Raw genomic sequence first — 20,233 nt, 5'->3', positions numbered from 1 at the left:
TTTGACTTTTTTAAGAAAACGTTAAACGTTTGATAATTTTTGTAATTTTTTATACGATGTTATATTATTATTCGTATTATCTATTATATATTTAAAAATGAAGGAAAGAAAATATGTATTCCTTAATCTATATGTATATTTTATATTGATATTATAAAAGAGTCACAATAAAGTATATAAAAAGCTATTAATTAAAAAAAAAATATAAAATTTTTTTATTTTACAATATAATTATGTATATATATATATATTATATATATATATTATATATTATTATATTTATAATTGATTAATTGATTTTAATCGATGTTCTTATATCTTAATACAAAAAATTTATTTTCAGATCGGCAGTTCTATGAAGAGTATAGGCGAAGTAATGGCGACTGACCATAATTCAAGGAAAACTTTTCAAAAGGCATGAGAATGGTGATGAAAATGTGAATGGCTTCGATCCTTATGTGATAGCAGTCAACGATGAAGAATTGGAAAAACCGACTGACGAAAGAATGTTTGTTCTCGCTGCTTCGATAAGGTTGGTTACACATTCGATGGATTATACGAACTCACAAAATTAATTGCTGGTTTCTTGAAAAGATGAAGAACATTATCGATTATTATGTGTTTTTAGAAAACATCGATCGTACAAAACTTTCGCAGGACTTGCTGCTGGGCGCAAAGCAGAACGGTTTTTCAGACAAACAAATTCCCGCTCTCGAAGATTTGAAGATGTCCGAATTAGCTGTCAAAATACAAAGACAGAAGAAATATTCGATCATGGCAAAAAAAATTTGTACGTCGGCTGAATGGCCCACCCCTGAAATTATATATCTTATCAAATAAAACATTATATTCACGAATAAAAATTTCCGGGCGGATACAAAAAGGGTGATGGTATATTTACTTTAACCTTTATATAATAATATATATATAAAAAATTATATATATTTTTTTAAAAAATAAATACTTAAAATGATTTTATATATACATTGTGTAAAATTATTTATATATATTCGTATAACTAAGAATAAAATTAGGTGCACAAAACGAATTTAATTTTTGTTTTTTGAAAAAAAATCTAAAAAAATTCGACCATGCATGAAAAATTTTATTGCAATAAAGTATAATAAAAATAAAAATGAATTATGCAAGCAATAAAAATTTTTATTGCCAAAAGAACCCTAAAACAAAAAAAAAAAAATTTTTTTAAAATTTTTTTGTGATCAAATTTTTACTTTTTTTATTAACCGCGCAAGAACCCACACCCCCTCCTCCCCCCTTTTCGCTTTTGGCGGGAAACGAACCCCGGCAAATTCGCGTGCGCGAAGTCAAATTTTACTCCCAGATTTACATAATAAATATTTTTTATGAATGAATTGCGAAAATTTTATACACATGCGTCGCAATTTTAAGGTTTTATCAAAGAAAAAACTTGCCCGCCCACGTAATTATATTCGTTAACTAAAAAATTTAGAAAAAAAAATTAAAAAAGTACAAAATCAAATATTCTAAAACAATACATAAAATTGGGAAATTAAAATTTGAAAAATAATAGAAAATACAGCGAATTAAAATTATGCACATAATAAAGTGGGGGGTTAAAACATAAATTTTGATAGCTTCGGCAATCTCATCCGAGATTAATAGTTTTAAAAATAATAAAAAAATAGGGAAAATAGTATTAATCCGTGTTTGTTAGTCTTAATAAAAGTTACAAAATATTAAATTTAATAAATGAGTTTTTAAAATTCAACCTTTTTTTATAAAAAAATATGTTTCCATGAATTTTGAACCTTTTTTTTTATAATTTTACCAACCTTTGCTGAAAACTGGTATAAAAAGTTAATTACATGCTTTTTTTTTTTATTAACGTGGAAATTAAAAAGATATTGGAATTTATATACAATAAACAATTTTCAAATTATTATTTAATTTTTGTTCAGCCGTTTTAACAAACGAAAACTTTTGCCCGACGAAAATGTCGTAAATTATCTTGGTTATCTAATTTAAAACGAAAATTAAAGAATAAAACTTTTGAACAACTCTAGTGTTTTAACTTATATTTTATTATATATCTTTTTTTAATCGCATATGGGTAATTTTGTAATTACAATTCAAAAGCAAGAATTGAAATTTTAACATTGCAGATAACAAGATAGGCTAAAAATAAAGAGGGGAAGAAAAAGGAAAAGGGAGAAAATTGATTTTGAATTTGATAAATACTATGTTTTTTTAATAAATAAAAAATCTTTTCCAAAAATACTGCAAATATATCATTTTTAAAATGATCTTTGATGTTTTTTTAAAATAAGAAGATTTTTAATTTTGAATTTGAAAAAAAATTTATTAAAATGAAGTTAAATAAAAATATTTAAAAAAAAACAAGAATAAATTTTTTTTTTAGTTATTTAATACAAAACCATAAAAAACAATAAAAAAATTATTTAAAATGAAAACCACCCACGGCCAACCTATCATTACCCCCGTCAAAAAAAATTAAAAAACACAAGGCAAAGACCCCAAAAAGGAACATTAATTTAAAGGGGTAACGTACACAACATGATAAAAAAGTTTTTTAAGAGTTTCGATTTCTTGTATTTCAAAAAAAAAATGGGATCGACAGACAGACTGCCGAAAAAAATTTATACAGCGAATTTATTTGCGGGAAATTTTTGTCACTCTTTATCTTTTGCATCCTTTTCCCTTAGTGAAATTACCCAGAAAGACAACTATATAATCGGGTTCAGTTAAAATTATTTTTTTTAAATTTAAAAATACTATTAAAAAAAAAAAAAATAAAAAAGGTTAAATTTTAAAATCTTTTCAATGTTCGAATTTTTTTTAAAATTTTTATTACGTACATACAATATCCCCCATTAATTTATATAATAAACATATACTTCCCACATGATTTCCCTTAGAATTTAACCAAAAATGTAGGGAAATCATGAGAAAGTGGTACGGAAGAATTATATAAAAAATTTCCCTTTGATAATTTTTACAAAATTTTCTGTTTAAAAAATTTCATATCTACCACAAAAATTTTTTAAAATTTTTTTTACATAAATATAAAAAAAACTTAAAAAATGTTTAATTATTAAGTTTTTTCTGTTTCCTCCTCAAAGGTTTTCATAAGTAGAATATGCCAGAAAAAGTGATAACAATAATAAATTTTATAAAATTAAAATACAGATAAAATTTTAATTTTTCTCGTTTGAGACGAGATTTTAAAACAAACGGGATAATTAGATATTTACGATAAAAGTAAAAATACAAAATGTAAAATTATTATCTATGAAATCGATTATTGGCACGCATAAATCATTTATGACCGATAAGAATTATCTAATTTTTTTAACATGCAGTTTTAATTAAATTCGGTTATTATCAAACATGATAAATTTTTTGGACTTTGCAGCAAAAATAACAAAAAATTCTCTTTACATTGTGATGTGTCTGTCCATTAGCTTATGTAATTTAAAAGTTTTTTTAAAACATATATTTTTGTCACCTCCAAAAAGGTATTTTTTGTAAACAAATATGAAAAATAATAAAAAAGTCGAGAATTAATAGTTTAAATGTACTGGTCTTTTTGATGAAACGAACATTTTTCGCGAAACTTTTTCTTTTTTTAGTAGAATTGTCTGCTGACTGAAAACCCTCTCCTCTGGGAAAAAATCGGTGATAGTAAGGAACTATACAACAGCCAAAAAGAAACGAGCATTGGATAAAGAGATTTTTTGGGAAAGAAAATAACTTGCAGAATGTATTATGTGACTTAAAAATCACTATTCGAATCCGTAGAAATTCGCATTCATTTTATTTTATGTCAAACCCCCGCCTGGAAAAAAACTATGGACCAATTAACTATCCCCGGGGCCCCATTTTTTTGGTATTTCTTTTTTCAAAGCATGAGGGAACCAAAAATTTTTTAAAGAAAAATGTCAAATAACGATAATTCCAGTTTAAATAAGAAGAAGAAATGAAACTACATTTTGTAGAGCCATGTACCTCGACTTTTTTTGGGACAATTTATATTGGACAGACCATACTATAGAATAATTTAACAAAGGGGGACACCACAACATTTTAAAAAGGGAAAAAGCGAAAAACCTAAAAGTAATTTTTTATATAACAGACACATGGGGAGGACTGATTATTATTTGGGCATTTTGGTTCTTTACCCTAAAATTTTAAAACCCGACCGACAATAAGATTTTTCAAAGATTTTTTGGAAAATTTTTTTTGCGATAAGATTTTCGGTGATGAGGGGGAAAAAGCAATATTTTAATTTAGATAAGTATTATTTTTTATTATCTTTTTAATTTTGCATGCATTTTTTTGAACAATAAACAAATTAATTCAAAGTTGACATTTCGTTAAACTAATATAAAATTTAAAAAGCTATTTTTCTTTCTTTTTATCTTAAAACACTATAAATGTAAAATTAAAATTATTTTTTTTTTATTTATTTTAATTTTTTGCAGGTTTTCTGTTATTTAACAAAAATAAAAAAATTATCGATTATCTCTAATTATTTTTTCTTCACTCTTATCTTACATAAACAATGTTTATTATCCAACCCCTTTTATAAGAAAAATGCTTTTTACTAAATTATTTTTTTTAGAACTGGTTTAAAAAATTGGTTTGATTTTTAGCACTAAAAAATAATTGAAAAAATTTAAACTAAGCAAAAAAATTAACTTGGGAAATATTTTAAAAACATAGTTTTAATAATTGATATTAAAGAGCCTTATAATTTTATGTTTATAAAAATAAGTTGAATACCCTTAATAATTTACATTGTTCTATAACTGTGTTTAATAAGCGGTTTTTAAATTTTTAGCCGTAGTTTTCTAGATGAAGCCATGTAATTTTTTCTTTTTTCGAGTTATATTTAAAACAAAAACATTTTTTTTTTGTCTAAGATAAACTTAAAATTATCATTTTTCTTTTCACTTATTTTTAAATTTTCTAAGCACAACAATGATTACCTGCAACACTTTTATTTTTGTTAAAAAGTGTGCATAGCGATGAAATTTAAAAGTTAGCCCTTTTTCAATAAAAATATATAAAATTTTCTAAGAAACGCATACTTTATGTTTGAAAGCATTAAAATTTTAAAAAATTAACTTTGTTTCGTTAATTTTTTAAAATGTTTTATAACATGATTTTTCACAATTAGAAATTCATATCAATTGAAAATATATTTTTTACTTATAAATATTAGGGTCTCTTTTTTCGGAAAAATTTAGAATTTGTCAAATTTAAAACCAAAGCACTAATTTTGAGAAAAATCAAAATAAATTATTGTTTTTAATTTAATTTTTTTTAATTCAGAAGATTTGAAATTCAACACTGGGGCGCCGGTTCGAAAGAATGGGTAAAAATTATCAACCCGGAAAAAAAAAAATAAAAATTTATTTTTGATTTACGCTTTATCTATATATTACGAAAAATTTATTTATTTTTTAAAAATTTTAATCTAATATATTTAAAAAAACGGCACGAAAACTATATATTTTATTCATTTCGTTAATAAGCATTTTACATCAAGATTTTTATCTAGAACTGTATTTATTAAATGTATTTTATAAAAACATAATTTATTAATATAATAATATAATAGAGATAGAAATATAAAATTCTATATATTATATACGTATTATTCATCATCTTTATATTTTATATGTTATATAACTTATAAAGTTATAAATTTTTATATTAATTTATTGTATATAAAATATAATATTTTTAGAGAATATAATGTTATAAATGTATAAAATTATCTGCAAATGCATCTAATTATGTAACTGCAGAACTGCACTGAAAAAAAAGTGTTGCTTAACTAAATCTTTTAACAAAATACTATTTTTTTAATTGAATATTATATTAGTATTGAACTCAAATATATATAGTTTTGTCAGATGTGATATGTTATATTTAATTAAAAATTTTATATGTTGAATTAACAAATTATTTTAGATGAAAGAATCAGTCAGTTTACAATTTTCTTTCGCAAATGGGGTTTTCAATTATCTGTAAATGCTATATTTTGTTTAAAAATTTTAAAATTAAGAATCGGCATACATTAAAAATGTACTTTATCTAGATATCTATCATTTTTTAAAAAAATATTACCCTAACATGTAATTTTAACATATGTAATTTATTAGTGATTTCTATAACTGTATAATATTTTTATAATATTTATGTATTAATTTATTAATTTCTTTTATATTTATAATTATCTATTTATGAAATAAAATTAACGAAATTTTACTAAAAATCCTTGTATACTTTAATTAGGTTTTTCTAAAAAATATTAATTTTTGAACAAAAGTATTCTTCTTTAAGTTGCTTACGTATAAAAATGTAAGTGAAATAGAAAGTTGATATATCATAATTCATACATACTTCTATATTGTGCTTCCAGTAGAATTACAAGGCCTTTATAAAAGGGTGGTCCCCAACTTTACAAACAAAATACATATTAATATCCAGTATAATTTACTAAATTTTCTACAACCCTTGTTCTTCATTTCAATCCTTTCCTTGCCTTCTCCCTCCTCTCTCCTCATCCTTTTGGCTCCTATTTTTGTTCTTTTTTTTTTTCTTTTTTCCCCATTTCCCTAAATTTTTTCCCCCCTTCCCCCCCCTTTCTAAAAATTTTTCTCAATCCCCTTTTCTCCCTCTGTTTCCCTTTTTCTCTTAACACCCACCCCCCTTCTATCTTCTTTTTCCTTCCCCTATTTTTCTCTCTAATTCCCCACTTCCCTCCTATCCCCTCTTTTCCAACTCATGGCCATCCTCCTTTTTTCTTCCCTTTCTTTCCCCCCCCAAGTGTTTTTTTCCTTTTTTTTTCTTTTCCTCTCTTTTTATTTTTTCCGCTCTTTCTTTCTTCTTCCTTTTTTCTATCCCTTTTTTTCTTTTTTTCTCTTCTCTTCTCCCTTCTTCCCCTACCCCAAATTTTTTTTTTTTGTTAAATTCAAATTTAAATAAACCTTTAAATTGAAATTTCGTTTATCTTTTTGTTTTTAAAATTTTCCCTTTCCCCCAGTCCCTTTCTAAATGGCTAATTTTGCTTTCTTCTTTTAGGCCTTTTTTTTTAAAAATTCTTGGAAAAATTTTTTGGGGTTTTTTCGCGCCCCCCCTTTTTTTGCTTTTCCTTTTCCTTTTTTTTTTATTTTCTTTTTTTACAAGGTTTCTTTTTCACAAATTGGGTTTTGAAGATATAATATCTTCGAATATTATAAAAGTGGAAAAAAATTTTCTGATTTAAGACCGGTATTAGTTTTTTTCTTTTCAATTTTATCCTAATACGCATCTATTTTTAACAAAGTGATAAGGTATAGTTTTATATTTTTTCTCTGAAAAAGCGACTTTTTAAACATGAAAAAATATTTGAAGCAAACCTTGGTCAGGAAATTTTTTTTCACGAAAACTCGCTTATTAAAACACATAAATTTTTCGACTTTAATATAAATTTTATAAAAGGGGAAATCCCCTAAAAAAGCTCTTTTTTCCCTCCTTTTTTCTTTCCCCAATTTTTATGAAAATTGTTCTCGGTTTTTTAAAAAAATATAGAGAAAGATAAAATTTTAATGATTAAGTAAATTTTTAATTTAAATAAATTTTGTTTGGTTATGTGTTATATTTGTTGTTTTTTTTTTTTTTTTTGGTTTAGGAATTTAAAAAAACCCTTTTTTTTTTTTCGGATTTCTACTCGATTTGGGGCCCCCGGCGAAGCTTTGCGAAATACCTAATATTTCTGAGGAAAACCCGATTTTAAATCGGAAACGATCGAAAGGGTTCGAATCTCGAGACATAGGTTTTGGGATATTTTATATTGAAACAAAAAGTCACGTGAGACGGAAAGGTAAAAGAAATGAAAAACACCGTCTTGTGGGATGCGAACGTTTCAAATTCTTTTTTCCCTATGTTAAAAAAATTTAAATATGTAAAAATGGAAAATATATAAAATACTTTACAAAAAAAAATGAAAAATATATTAAAAAAAATAAATTTACAATATTTTTTAATTTTATAAATTATAATTATTACATATTTTAAATAACATAGATAAAAAAACATTAATGAAAAATTTCATTCGAACGACCAGAAAGTGCAATTTTTGGGCCCGGAGGATTCAGCTTTTGGGAAAAGCCAGGAACGATATTGGGCTCTCATAGGAAATAAAAAGTTTTAAAAGGAAAAATCGAAAAATTTTTTTGAAAATCCAAATTCGATGGGTACAAACATAAAAGGCATGACCGATAAAGTGTATTTCTTGCCAATTACACAGAATAGCGAGAGGAAAGCCAAAATTAAAATTTAAAGGGTTAAAATTTTTTAAATTTAATAACTTATACTTACAAACTTTTATGTGGATTTTTTCATACAAAGAATCTTCTATGGAAAAGAAAAAATTTTTTTTTTTAATTTTTTTCCCTTTTTATACGATGGGAAACCCGGATGGCGTATATTAACATTGTGGAAAAACTGCCCCTTAACTGGGGTTTTAATTTGAGAAAAAGGGATGTTTTGGTACTACAATTTAAAATTTAGGAAGCCCCGATCAAAATCACATAAAAATGAAGACGAAAAATAATTGAGGGTTTTTTTAGCGAAAAAGAAAGAGGCACCACGTTTCCTTCAGAAGGATATAATTAAAAAACGACAAATTTTTTACAGCTAATGTTTTATAATTTTATAAAATTACAATTTTATTAAAAATAATATGTCAAAAATTTTTATCATTAATTTTTATGGTAATTTTCTTATGACAAAACAAAGCTTTTTTGACCCAAAAGTTTTAATATTTTGTAGTTAAAAATTAGATGGATTTTAAAAAAAATTTCATCGTAAAAAATTTTCCAGCATCAAAGTTTGGGATAAAAATTTTTTTTTTTGAATTTTTAAAAAACTTTAAAATTTGAAAATTTTTGAAATAACTTTTACGATGTTAATTTTTATTCGTTTATTTTTTAAAATTTTAAAAATGAAAGAAAAAAAATAGTTTTTTTAATATTGTATAATTTATAAAGTTAAAAGAGCCAAAAAAAGTTATAAAGAGCAAATTTTATTAAAAAAAAAATATAAACTTTTTTTTTTTACAATAATATATATATATAATATAATATTATATAAATATATTTATTGAAAATTTTTTATTTTAATCTTGTTCTTTTTTTTTTTTTTTTTTTTAAAATTATTTTTAAATCGGCAGTTCTATAAAGGTTAGACGAAAATGGCGATCGGAGAAAAATTCGCAAAAAAATTTTTCAAAAGGCATTAAAAGGTGAGAAAATGGAAGGCTTCGATCTTTATGGATAGCAATAAACGATGAAAAATTTGGAAAAACCGACTGACGAAAAAAGTTTGTTCTCGCTGCTTCGATAAGAGGTACACAATCGATCGATTATACGAACCAAAAAATTTAATTGCTGGTTTCTTGAAAAGATAAAAGAAATTACAATTATTATGTTTTTTTAAAAAAAATCGATTGTACAAAACTTTCGCGGGCGTGCTGCGGGGCGCAAAGCAGAAGATTTTTGGACAAAAAATTTTCCCGCTCTCGAAGTCTGTAGAGCCAATTAGCGTCAAAATAAAAAGACAAAAATAATAGACCAATGGTAAAACCAAATATACAGTTGGGGAAAGGCCGCCACGAAAAATTATATTCAACGACAATACATTATTAGTCACGATAAGAAATCCTCGGATACACAAGGGGATAGGTATATTTACGTTTTTATACATTTATAGGGTTTGTCCCAAAAAAAGTAAGATTCCATTTTTTGCCACGGGACTGTACCGCACACTTGCGCGACCGTTTGGGGAATGGTGATGTGGATTTAAACTTCCCCCCAACGAGCCTGGTTCAGTTGCGTACAACTTCGGAGTGGGCGACTTTTTTTAGTGAACCTCCGCGCAGACCTGTCGGGGTTAGGATGGAAGAACTTGGAGCAAGCTATCGAAAAAAAGATTGTCCACTTTTGACCCGGGACACAAGAAATCATTCTTAAAGGCCGGGGTTTAGAAATCAAACGTTTCCTTCCCCGTTTTTTGAATTTTGACGCAATTTTATCGCTTTAGGTTGCTCCAAGTTTCCCCATCTCCGTAACCACGAAAGGGTTTTCCCCCGGGGAGGTTCATAAAAATGAGTCCCACCGCTCCGAGAGTTTGTAGGGCATCAACCAGGCTGTTGGCAAGTTAGATTTCCCCCCCTCACCACTTTCCCCCCGGTCCCCCAAAGGTGGCTTACAATCGCGGGGAAAAAAATGGGCTCATTATTTGGGACAAAACCCTGTAAATATATATATTTTATAATATATATAATTTTAAAATCATAATAAAAAAATGTTTAAAATAGTATATATATTGTTATAAACTTTGTAAAATTTAATCGAATAATAGGCAAAAAACAAATTTATTTTTATTTTTTGATAACAAAACTCAAAAATTGGAGCAGCAGCAAAAATTTTTATTGCAATCAAGCAGAAAAAAAATTAATAAATTATGCAACGCATAATAAATTTTATTTGAATTTTAAAAAAATACGAAAAAAAAAATAAAAATTTTTAAAATATTTTGGATCAAATTCTATCTTTTTTTTTAAACTTTGCGCAAAACTCCATATTTATACATCCGTCACGCTGGCGGTTTGCGCCAAAATGATTCTTTGCAAAATAAGCAGTGAAAGCCGAGTTACGGGGCCGTGGCACATAAAAAATTTTTTTTATGCGAAATTTCAATAATAATATTTTTAAAATGCGTTGCAATATTGGTTTTAATCAAGAAACTTTGCCTCGCCACGCAATTAATTCGATTAAACTTAAGAAAAAAAATTTTATTTTAGTGTTTTGGAAAAGCTTTTGAGATAAGCTTAAGAAATGCCAAATAATTAAAGGTTCCAAAAAATTAAATTTACCTTAAAAAGATCTTTAAGGCATGGTCAAGGGAAAATCAAGATATCATCTTTTCTCCCCCTTTAACCATACAACTTTGTATTGGACATTTTCTCCAAAAGCTTTGAACTTAAAAATTTAAAAGGGTCCGTACTTTTTTGTGACCCCGGTATATAAAAATATAGATTAAATTCAAAACATCCATTTGATGTGAAATATCGTATTTTTCATTATTTTGAGACAAAATTTTTTTTTAATTTTTTTTTCCCAAAATTGTTGAATAATGTGACATAAATGTTTCAAATTTCTGTTTTTATTTTTCTAAATAACGTAAACAATTAAAAAAAGTATTAAATTTTTATTAAAAGTATAAATTTTTCAACAATATGAAATTACAAAGTTAAAATAGTCGGATTGTAAAAACTAAAAAAATTAACGTAAAAGATATGGGCCAACGTAACGACAAAAAATTTCAAAATTAAATTTGAGTATGTTAGATATTTTAACCATAAAAATAAAATTAATAAAAAAATAAAAAAAATTAAAATTATAATACAAGCATTTAAAATTCGGGAAAATATAAACAAAAAAATTTAAAATTTTAAAAGAATTATAAAATAAAAAAAAAGCTTTTTGAGAGTCTACTTTGATATTTTAGAAGAAAAGAACAGACAAAAAAATATATAAACATGCATTTTTGTATCCTCTTTTTTTTATGGGTTTTCCCAAATATCGATGGATTTTGAGATTGCTTTGAAAACGTTTTTTATATTTTTTTTCAAGATAGTAAACAATTTAAATTTTAAAATTAATTTAGCAAACAAAAAATTGTTTATATAATTTTTTTTTTTTCTTTTGAATAATTAGATTAATCTTGACCAAAATTCGCCGGTTGACAACGACGGAATCTAAACTAAATTTAATTTTAAAATCTTGACGGAAATTTTTACATTTTTATTTGAAGATGGACAGGTTGTTTTGGGGGTCATTGAATTTAGGATCGCGTTTTATCTTGGGGACTGATTTATTTTTTTTCAAATACTTTTATGTGGGCCCCCGCGATTTTGTTAAAATTAAAAACAAGCGCCTTCAAAAACCCACTGAAAAAGTTTCTTAAAAATTCTCATTTTTGATTTATTAGTTTTAATAATTAAGTACTTTAAATTTTAAACTTTTTTGAGGGGAAGGCGGGGGGTTTCCCTCAAAAAAGTTATTTTTTTGTTTTTAGTTATAGTTCTATCGGGAAATTTTTTTAATTTTTTAGTTTATATTTTTTTTTGAATTTTAATGCTTTGATTAAATTTTAAAATTTTTTTAATTTATTTTATTAATTTTTTTTTTATGTGTTAATAAGTATCTAAGCATGCTCCCATTTTTATTGTAAATTTTTTCTCGTTTCGTTGGCCATATCGTACGTATAATTTTTTATTTAACATTTTTCAATCATTTAACCTAGCTATTTTCAGCCTTTTAAATAAAAAAAACAATTTCCAACGATAATTAGTCGTAAATATCTTCTCATTTAGATTAAAAAAAAATTAAAGAAAAAAGACTCTTGAACAACTCTAGAATTTATAGATTTACATTTTTTTTGTATATCTATTTTTAATGCATATAGTAAGTGTTTGTAACATACAAAAAAAAAGCAAGAAAGAAAAAGTTAACATTGCCGATTACAAGAAGGGAAAAAAAAGAGTGGAGAGAGAGAGGGGAAAACAAAGGCAATTTTATTTTTAAACAATAAATACATAGTTTTTTAGTATAAATACAAATCATTTTCAAAAAAACTGCTTAAATTATATTTTTCAAAATTTTTGTTAAAAATCTTAAAAATAAGAAAATTAAATTTAGAATTTGAAAAAAAATTTACTTTAATGATGTTTTTAATATAAAAAATTTAAAAATAAAAAATAAATAAAATATTATTTTTAGTTTTTTTAATACAAAAAGAAAAAAAAAAACTAAAATAATTATTAAAAAGTTAACGCAACAAGTCGCAAGACACCATACTTAAAAATCCCATAAACAAAATTTTTAAAACAAGGGAGGGAAGACACCAAAAATACAGGGGCATATAAAAGGTAAAGTACCAAAAGATACAAAAGTTCTAAACAGTTTCGTTTCTCGCATATTTTTTTAGAAAATATATACGGTCGACAGAAGACGTGCCAAAAAAGAGCTTTTATAGGAAATTACTTGAAATTCTCACTCTTTTTCGTTTGCTCCTTTCCTTTTAAAGTTTTAATCAAGCCAGGGAAACGAACAATTAAATAGTGAGTTCAGTTAAATTACTTATTAATTAATACTTTTTAAAAAAAAAAAATAATTTTATGGATAGTTTAAATTTTCTATGTCTCGAAATTTCTTTTAAAATTTTTCTTACGTACGTCACAACCCCCTAATTTCATTTTATTCATAAACCCTACTACATTTCCCAATCATTTTTTGGAATTTTTAAAAAACCAAAAGTATGGTAAAACGTGGACAATTGATATGATAAAAAAAAAACTCGAAAATTTACAAAAAGAAAAAAACTAACCACAATAAATATTTTAAATTTTTTTTTACATAAAATATAATAAAAACTTCAAAAAAAAAGTTTTAAAATTTAAAATATTCGATTTCTCCCGAAAGGTTTTTATAAGTAGAATATAGCCCCGAAAAAGTGATAAAAATATATTTTAATAATTAAGACAGCATAAAATTTTTTTAATTTTTTTCGTGACGACGAGATTTTGGGGCGAGAACGGGCTAAAAAGAATTTTTCAATGAAAAATAAAAGTCAAAATGTAATTTTTTCATTTTGAAACATTTTTGGCGCGCAAAATTTATCTAGACCATAAAACGAATTATCTAATTTTAACTGCGTATAGTAAATTAAATTGGCTTATTCAAACATGAAAAAAATTTTTGGAATTTTTCGGGCAATTAACAAAAAATTTTCTTAATAAGTGGTCGTCCCTATAGCGAAGTAATAAACGTGTTATAAAATAATTTTTTTTACCTCCAAAATGGGTTTTTGAAACAAATGACGAAAAATAATAAAGGGAAAAACAGAATTAAGTAATTTTACTGTACATGGTATTTTCGAAGAAAGAAATTTATTCGCGAAAATTTTTTTTTTCTTGAAAATTTCGTCCGGTGATGGAAACAAATCTCGTGGAACACAATCGGGATAGTACAAGGAACATCTATCAAAATGCCACAAAAAAAGAGCATTTGGGTAAAGGATTTTTTGGAAAAAAAATTTTGAGAAAGTAGATTAGTAACTTAAAGACATCACTATTTGAATCCCTAAAGATAGCGCCTTTATTTTAACTCATATAAAACCAGGGGGAAAAAAAATCTATGGGCCAATTAACTATCCCTGGCCTATTTGATTGGGTGTTACTTCTCATAAGCAAGATGCAACGCAAAATGTTGTAAAGAAATTGAAGAAACGTATAATTCCATTTAAAAAAGATAAAAGATATGAAACACATTTTGTAGTGCCCTATATCTGATTTCTGGCTGATTTTGAAGGGACCCGTACCACACTAAAATAATTTAAAATGACGCAACCATCGTACTTTGGAGAAAATGCGAAATACCTAATTTTTAATTTTGTTATCGCAAAAAAAGGGGCCGTTTTTATTTTATTGGGGATTTAATTTTTTTACCATAATTTAATACCTACCGATAATAAGATTGTTCAAAGATTTTTCTGGAAATTTTGTTTGCGATAATGATTACGGTGATGAGGTAAATAGTAATAATTTTTATAATTGAGATAAGATATTATTTTTTATATATCTTCTCAATTATTTGCATGCATTTTTATGAACAATAAACAAATTATATTCAAATGTTGACACTTTTGTTATAACTACTACAAATATTTAAATCAGCTATTTGCATTCAATTAATCTTAAGAGCACTATAAATGTTAAATTAAATATTATTTTTTTTTATTTTTTCTCAATTACTTGCAGTGTTTACTGTTATTTAACAAACAATAAATAAAATTATACAGATGATCATCTAGATGATATTTGGTTCATTCTTATCTTTACATAAACAGTAACATAAACAGAACTTAATCAAATAAGCAATAAAAATATAACTGTGAATATATTTCTAATAAACATAGTTGTACATATATTTGATATTAAAGAGCCTTGAGTAAATCTTACTGTTTAATAAACATAAGTATGTACTCTTTAATAATTTACATTGTTCTATAACTGTGTTTACATAACCGGTTTTAAAATATTAGCCCGTAAGTTATTTAGATGAATCGGCATGTAATATTATCCTGTATTTAAGTAATATTTAAATCAAAAACATTTCTTTATCTCATCTAAGATACATTTATATATTTCATTTCATCTTTATCTATCTAATTTAAAAATTTTCTAAACACAACAATGATTACTGCAAGCAATTTTATTATATAATAAAAGTGCTTGCAGTAAACGCATGAAATTCAAATGTTAGCCCTTTTATCATATGAATATATAAAATTATCTACGTATAGCGCATACATTTGTATTTTGACAGCATTAGAAGTTAATAAATATCAACTTTGTTTTGTTAATTTTAAATATGTCATCAACATTTGATTTACACAATTAGCAAATATCATCATTAGTTTGAAAATATATATTATTATAATATAAAAATTAGGGTTTCTTTGGATCCGAAAAATATTTAGAAATTTGTCCAATATAAAACAACGCACATAATTTAAGAGAAAAATTTTTAATATGAATTATTCTGAATTTTTATTGATTTAATTTTTCATCTAAATTTCAGAAGATTAATGAAATTTTAACAACATGGACGCAGGTTTCGAAAGAAATGAGGTAACGTATTATCATGGACATGGACAATAAAATAAAATAAGAAATTTATTTTTTGACTTTAATCGCTTATCTTTATATTATATGGCGCAAATGATCTTATTTTATTTTTATTATATCTAATTATATTAAATGAACGGACGAAACTTATATTTTTTACTTATTTCGTAATTAAGCATCTTACATCGAGATCTTTATCTAGATACTTGTATTTATTAAATGTATTTTATAAAAACACATATTTAGATTGTATAATATATAATTATATATATATAATATATATAATATTAATTATATATTCATCATCTTTATAATATTATATGTTTATAACTTATAAAATATAAGTATATATTTATGTAATATATATATATAATAAATTTATAATTTATATATATTCATCATTTCTTATATATATTATATGTTTTATAACTTATAAAATTAAGAATTTTAATTATAATGTTATAAATATAATATATATAAAGTATATAATGTTAGATGTTAAAATTATTTGTAAATGCTTAGAATATGTAACTGCAGAACTGCACTAAAAAAAAAATTTGTTAGCTTAACTAAATCTTTTAATAGATTACTATTATTTAATTGAATATATATATAGTATTTTAAGTCAAATATATATATGTTTTGTCAGATTTAATATGTTATATTTAATTTAAAAATTTTTATATGTTGAAATTAACAAATTATTTAGATAAAAGATTCTGTCAAGTTACAATTTTCTTTCGCAGTGTGTCTCAAATTATCTGTATAAAACGCATATATTTTGTTAAATATTTTATAATTAAAAATTGGCATACATTTAAAAATGTACTTTATCTAGATATCTATCGGATCATTTTTAAAAATATTTCATAACATTTATAATTTAACATATGTTAATTTATATAGTGATTTCTATAACATGTATAATATTTTATATAAATATTATGTATATTATGTATATAATATTTTATATAATTAATAATTATCTATTTATAGAAAAAATATTAACGAAATGTAATAGTAACGAAATCCTTGTACACATAATATAAGTTTCTTCCAAATAAAATATTATTTTTGAACAAAAGTATAATTCTTATAAGGTGCTATATCTATAAAAATGTAAGATGAAAATAGAAAGTTGATTAATCATAATTACATACATACATTCTTTATTGTGCTCTCAGTGAGAATTACAAGGCACTTTTATAAGGAGTGGTTTCGAACCTTTTTTTTTTACGAACAAAATTCATATTAATATCTTAGTCATAATTTACAAATTTCTCTACAACCCTGTGTTCTTCATTTCAATCCTTTCCTTGCCTTCTCCTTCTCTCTCCTATATCCATTTGGCTCTTACTTTTGTCCTTCTTATCTTCTTACTTCCTATTGTCATAAACTTCCCTTCCTCCTACCTAATGCTATTCTCTCTAAATCCCCTTCCCTTTGGTTCCCTTTATCTCACACTCCATTCCCTCTCTATTTCTTATCCTTTCTACTTATCCCTACTAATTCCAGCTTCCCTACCTAATACCCTTTTATCTCAACATCATGGACCATCCTCCTATTTTCTTCCACAATTCCTTTTCACACAACGTTGTTCCTTCCCTTCTTCTTCCCCCTCTTCTATTGTCATTTCCGTCTATAGTTCTCTTTTTCTTTTTCTTTTTTTTTTCTTCCTCCTCTATTCCCCTCAAATTCTTCACAAATATCAATATCTTTAAACAATAATTCAATGTTAAAATCTAATTTAAATAAACCTTTAAATCGAATTTTGTTTACATCTATTGTAATATTTGAAATTCACAAACATTCTCTCAGTCACATAAATGGCATAATATATGACAATATATTAATATTATAGGAAATAAAATTATATTTTAAAATAATCATAGAAATAAAAAAAATTGAGTTTTATTTACAGACTGTTTCAATATGCTTAAAACACATTTAATCTATTTTATTATATAATGAAATTCATTTTGGTAGTCGTACTTATTTAATTTCACTAATCTAGTTGAATATATCGTGTGGTATAGCTCGACATATTATAAACGTTGGAAAAAAGGTTTCTGATTTACATCGGCTATTAGTATTTTTCTTCAATTATCTTTATATATTGCATCTATTATTTAACAATTGATAAGGTATGAGTCTTATATTTTCTCCTTGGAAAGCGAAAATTTTATTAAACATGACAAAATATTTGAGGGTAAACGCATTTGCCGAGGCAATATTTTTCACGAAAACTCGCTCATTCAAACACATGAAATTTTCGACTGTAATAAAATATATACAGAGTAAGCCACCTAACAACGCATCTCCATCTCCGTTTCTTCGTTCTTCATTATTATGTTAATGTTATCTGTTTTGTTAGAAAAATATAGAAGACCACTTAATGATTAAGTAAAGTCATATTTAATTAAATATAATATGTATGATATTATAGTGATAATATATGTTAAATTGTTTGAAATCATTTTTAGTTTTTTTTAGATTAATAGATGAATTTAAAGAAACATATTTAAATCGAGTCTAGAGCTCGGATTTCCACTCGATTTTTCGGGTTCGCGTGCGAAGTTTCGCGAAATACCAAATATTTCTCGAGGAGACCCGATTGTTAATTCGGAAACGATCGATAGGCGTGGATCTCGGGACATCGTGATTTAGGGAAAATGCTATTAAATATTTTTCCCAAACAAAACTCACAGTAAAGATTCACCCACGAAAAATGTACAAGAAAGGTAAGCAGTGTCTTGTGCGCAATAAACGCGAAGTTTCCCAAATTCTTATTGCCTACGTACAAGATTTTAGTGTAAAAATGGTAAAAAATATATAAAAATAAAAGAAAGAAGGAAAAGATTAAGAAAGAAGAAACAAAAATTGGAAAGTTAAAAAAAAAAGGGAAATATAAAAAATAAAAAATAATTAAACATTTAATGATAAATAAAATTTATATAAAAAATTAATTAATGAAAGGCTCGTTTAAATTAAACAAAATTAAACAATCCTATATAGTAGGCCAACTAAACGAGCAAATAAATAAGATGTAAAAAATTTTTTTATTAATAGTTAAATATTAAATTAACATTCCGTTACAGAATCGATATAAATTGTAAACGTTTCGACTGCACTACAGTTTTTATCAATACATAAAAATTAAATATTAAAATATAAAGTTAGATGTTTAAAAATACAAAGTTAGTTAAAATTAAAATATAAAATTGAAACGATTCTTCGTGTTGACCAATAGATATAAAAGGCGATGGTCTGAGTGCCAAAGTTATGCGACATTTACATGTGGGAATAATCGCGAATTAAATAAATGTCAAAAAAAATAAAAAATTTTTCAATTCATTATCGTTTTAAAAGTCCTTTTCCCGATTTTTCAAGGGGGTTTTGCAAGTTAAATCCCCAAAGTAAAAATGAGGCTGAGATTTTTTTATTACCAATGTTTTTTCAATTTTTGTTTTCAGCAAATTTTTTTAAGATGTCAAAATAACCGTCTAAAAATTTGGTTTTTGTTTTTAAAATTAATTCCATTTTTCTGTTTTTAAGTGGATCATTTCAGTTTTTGTTTTTTTTTGGTAATTTTTTTATGAAAAAAATTTTTAATTTTTGCCCCAGCAAAGTATGTTGTTGTTAAAAGGGTTTCCCGTGAAACCGAATGTTAGCAGATTTAATTTTTAATATTTTTTTAGTTTTTAAGTCTCGTTCCTAACGTTTTTTGTCTGCCCGAATTGTGGGTCACAATCTTTGCAATTAATTGTAAATAACGTTTGAAGTGGGGCAATTTTTGTCCTTTTTAAAATTTTGAAGTATTTAATTTTTTTAAAGCAACGAATACAGTTTTCGTAGCTACACAAAAACCCTTTACAACAAATAACCAGAAATGGTTTATTAATTTAACTGATAAAAAAATTCCCCCAATGAAAACCAATCTATTAAAATTTGGGAGGTGAATTTAGTCTCCCAGTTAATTTAAAATAAAAAAAGTAGCTATACACGAATTCATCAAAGATATAGAAAGCAATTCAAACGGGATCAAAAAATTACTTCGATTCGTAATGCTGCCTTTCCACAATTTTAATTATTTTTAAACAATAACGACAAAAAAAACGGACATACAAGAAAAATTATTTACATGCATAAAGACAAATTAAATTCTGCAATCAAAATCCTAATATTTTATTTACTAGAGCAATAAAGGCAGCATTACAGTCGCACTAGAAAAAGAATTTTATATAAAAAAAGTTGAGAGTCTCCTAGAGACGATTCTACGTATACCATAGTTAAAAACAATCCATCAACAAAAATAAAAAAAAGACTCAATATTTGTTTAAAAAAATGGTTGAAAAAAGATTCATCAACAAAAAAGAAATTATTATTTATTTTCAAGCGACTCTCTTCTTCCTAAAGCTTATGGGCTCCCCAAGATCCACAAGGAAAATATTCCTTTTAGATTAATAGTTTCCTCAATAAATATTC

General features: G+C 25.0%; 1 pseudogene; it reads left to right on the top strand.

Moving 5' to 3' along the window:
• Positions 1 to 343: 343 nt before the first annotated feature.
• LOC146720761 (multifunctional protein CAD-like) lies at positions 344 to 840 on the top strand (annotated as a pseudogene).
• Positions 841 to 20,233: the final 19,393 nt, after the last annotated feature.

The sequence above is a fragment of the Nylanderia fulva genome, unplaced genomic scaffold (genome assembly GCF_048542155.1).
Source record: "Nylanderia fulva isolate GAGA-0341 unplaced genomic scaffold, ASM4854215v1 Scaffold613, whole genome shotgun sequence".
In the NCBI taxonomy this organism is placed as follows: domain Eukaryota; kingdom Metazoa; phylum Arthropoda; class Insecta; order Hymenoptera; family Formicidae; genus Nylanderia; species Nylanderia fulva.
Note: the sequence above shows the minus strand (reverse complement) of the source record. Positions and strands in the feature narration are given on the sequence as shown.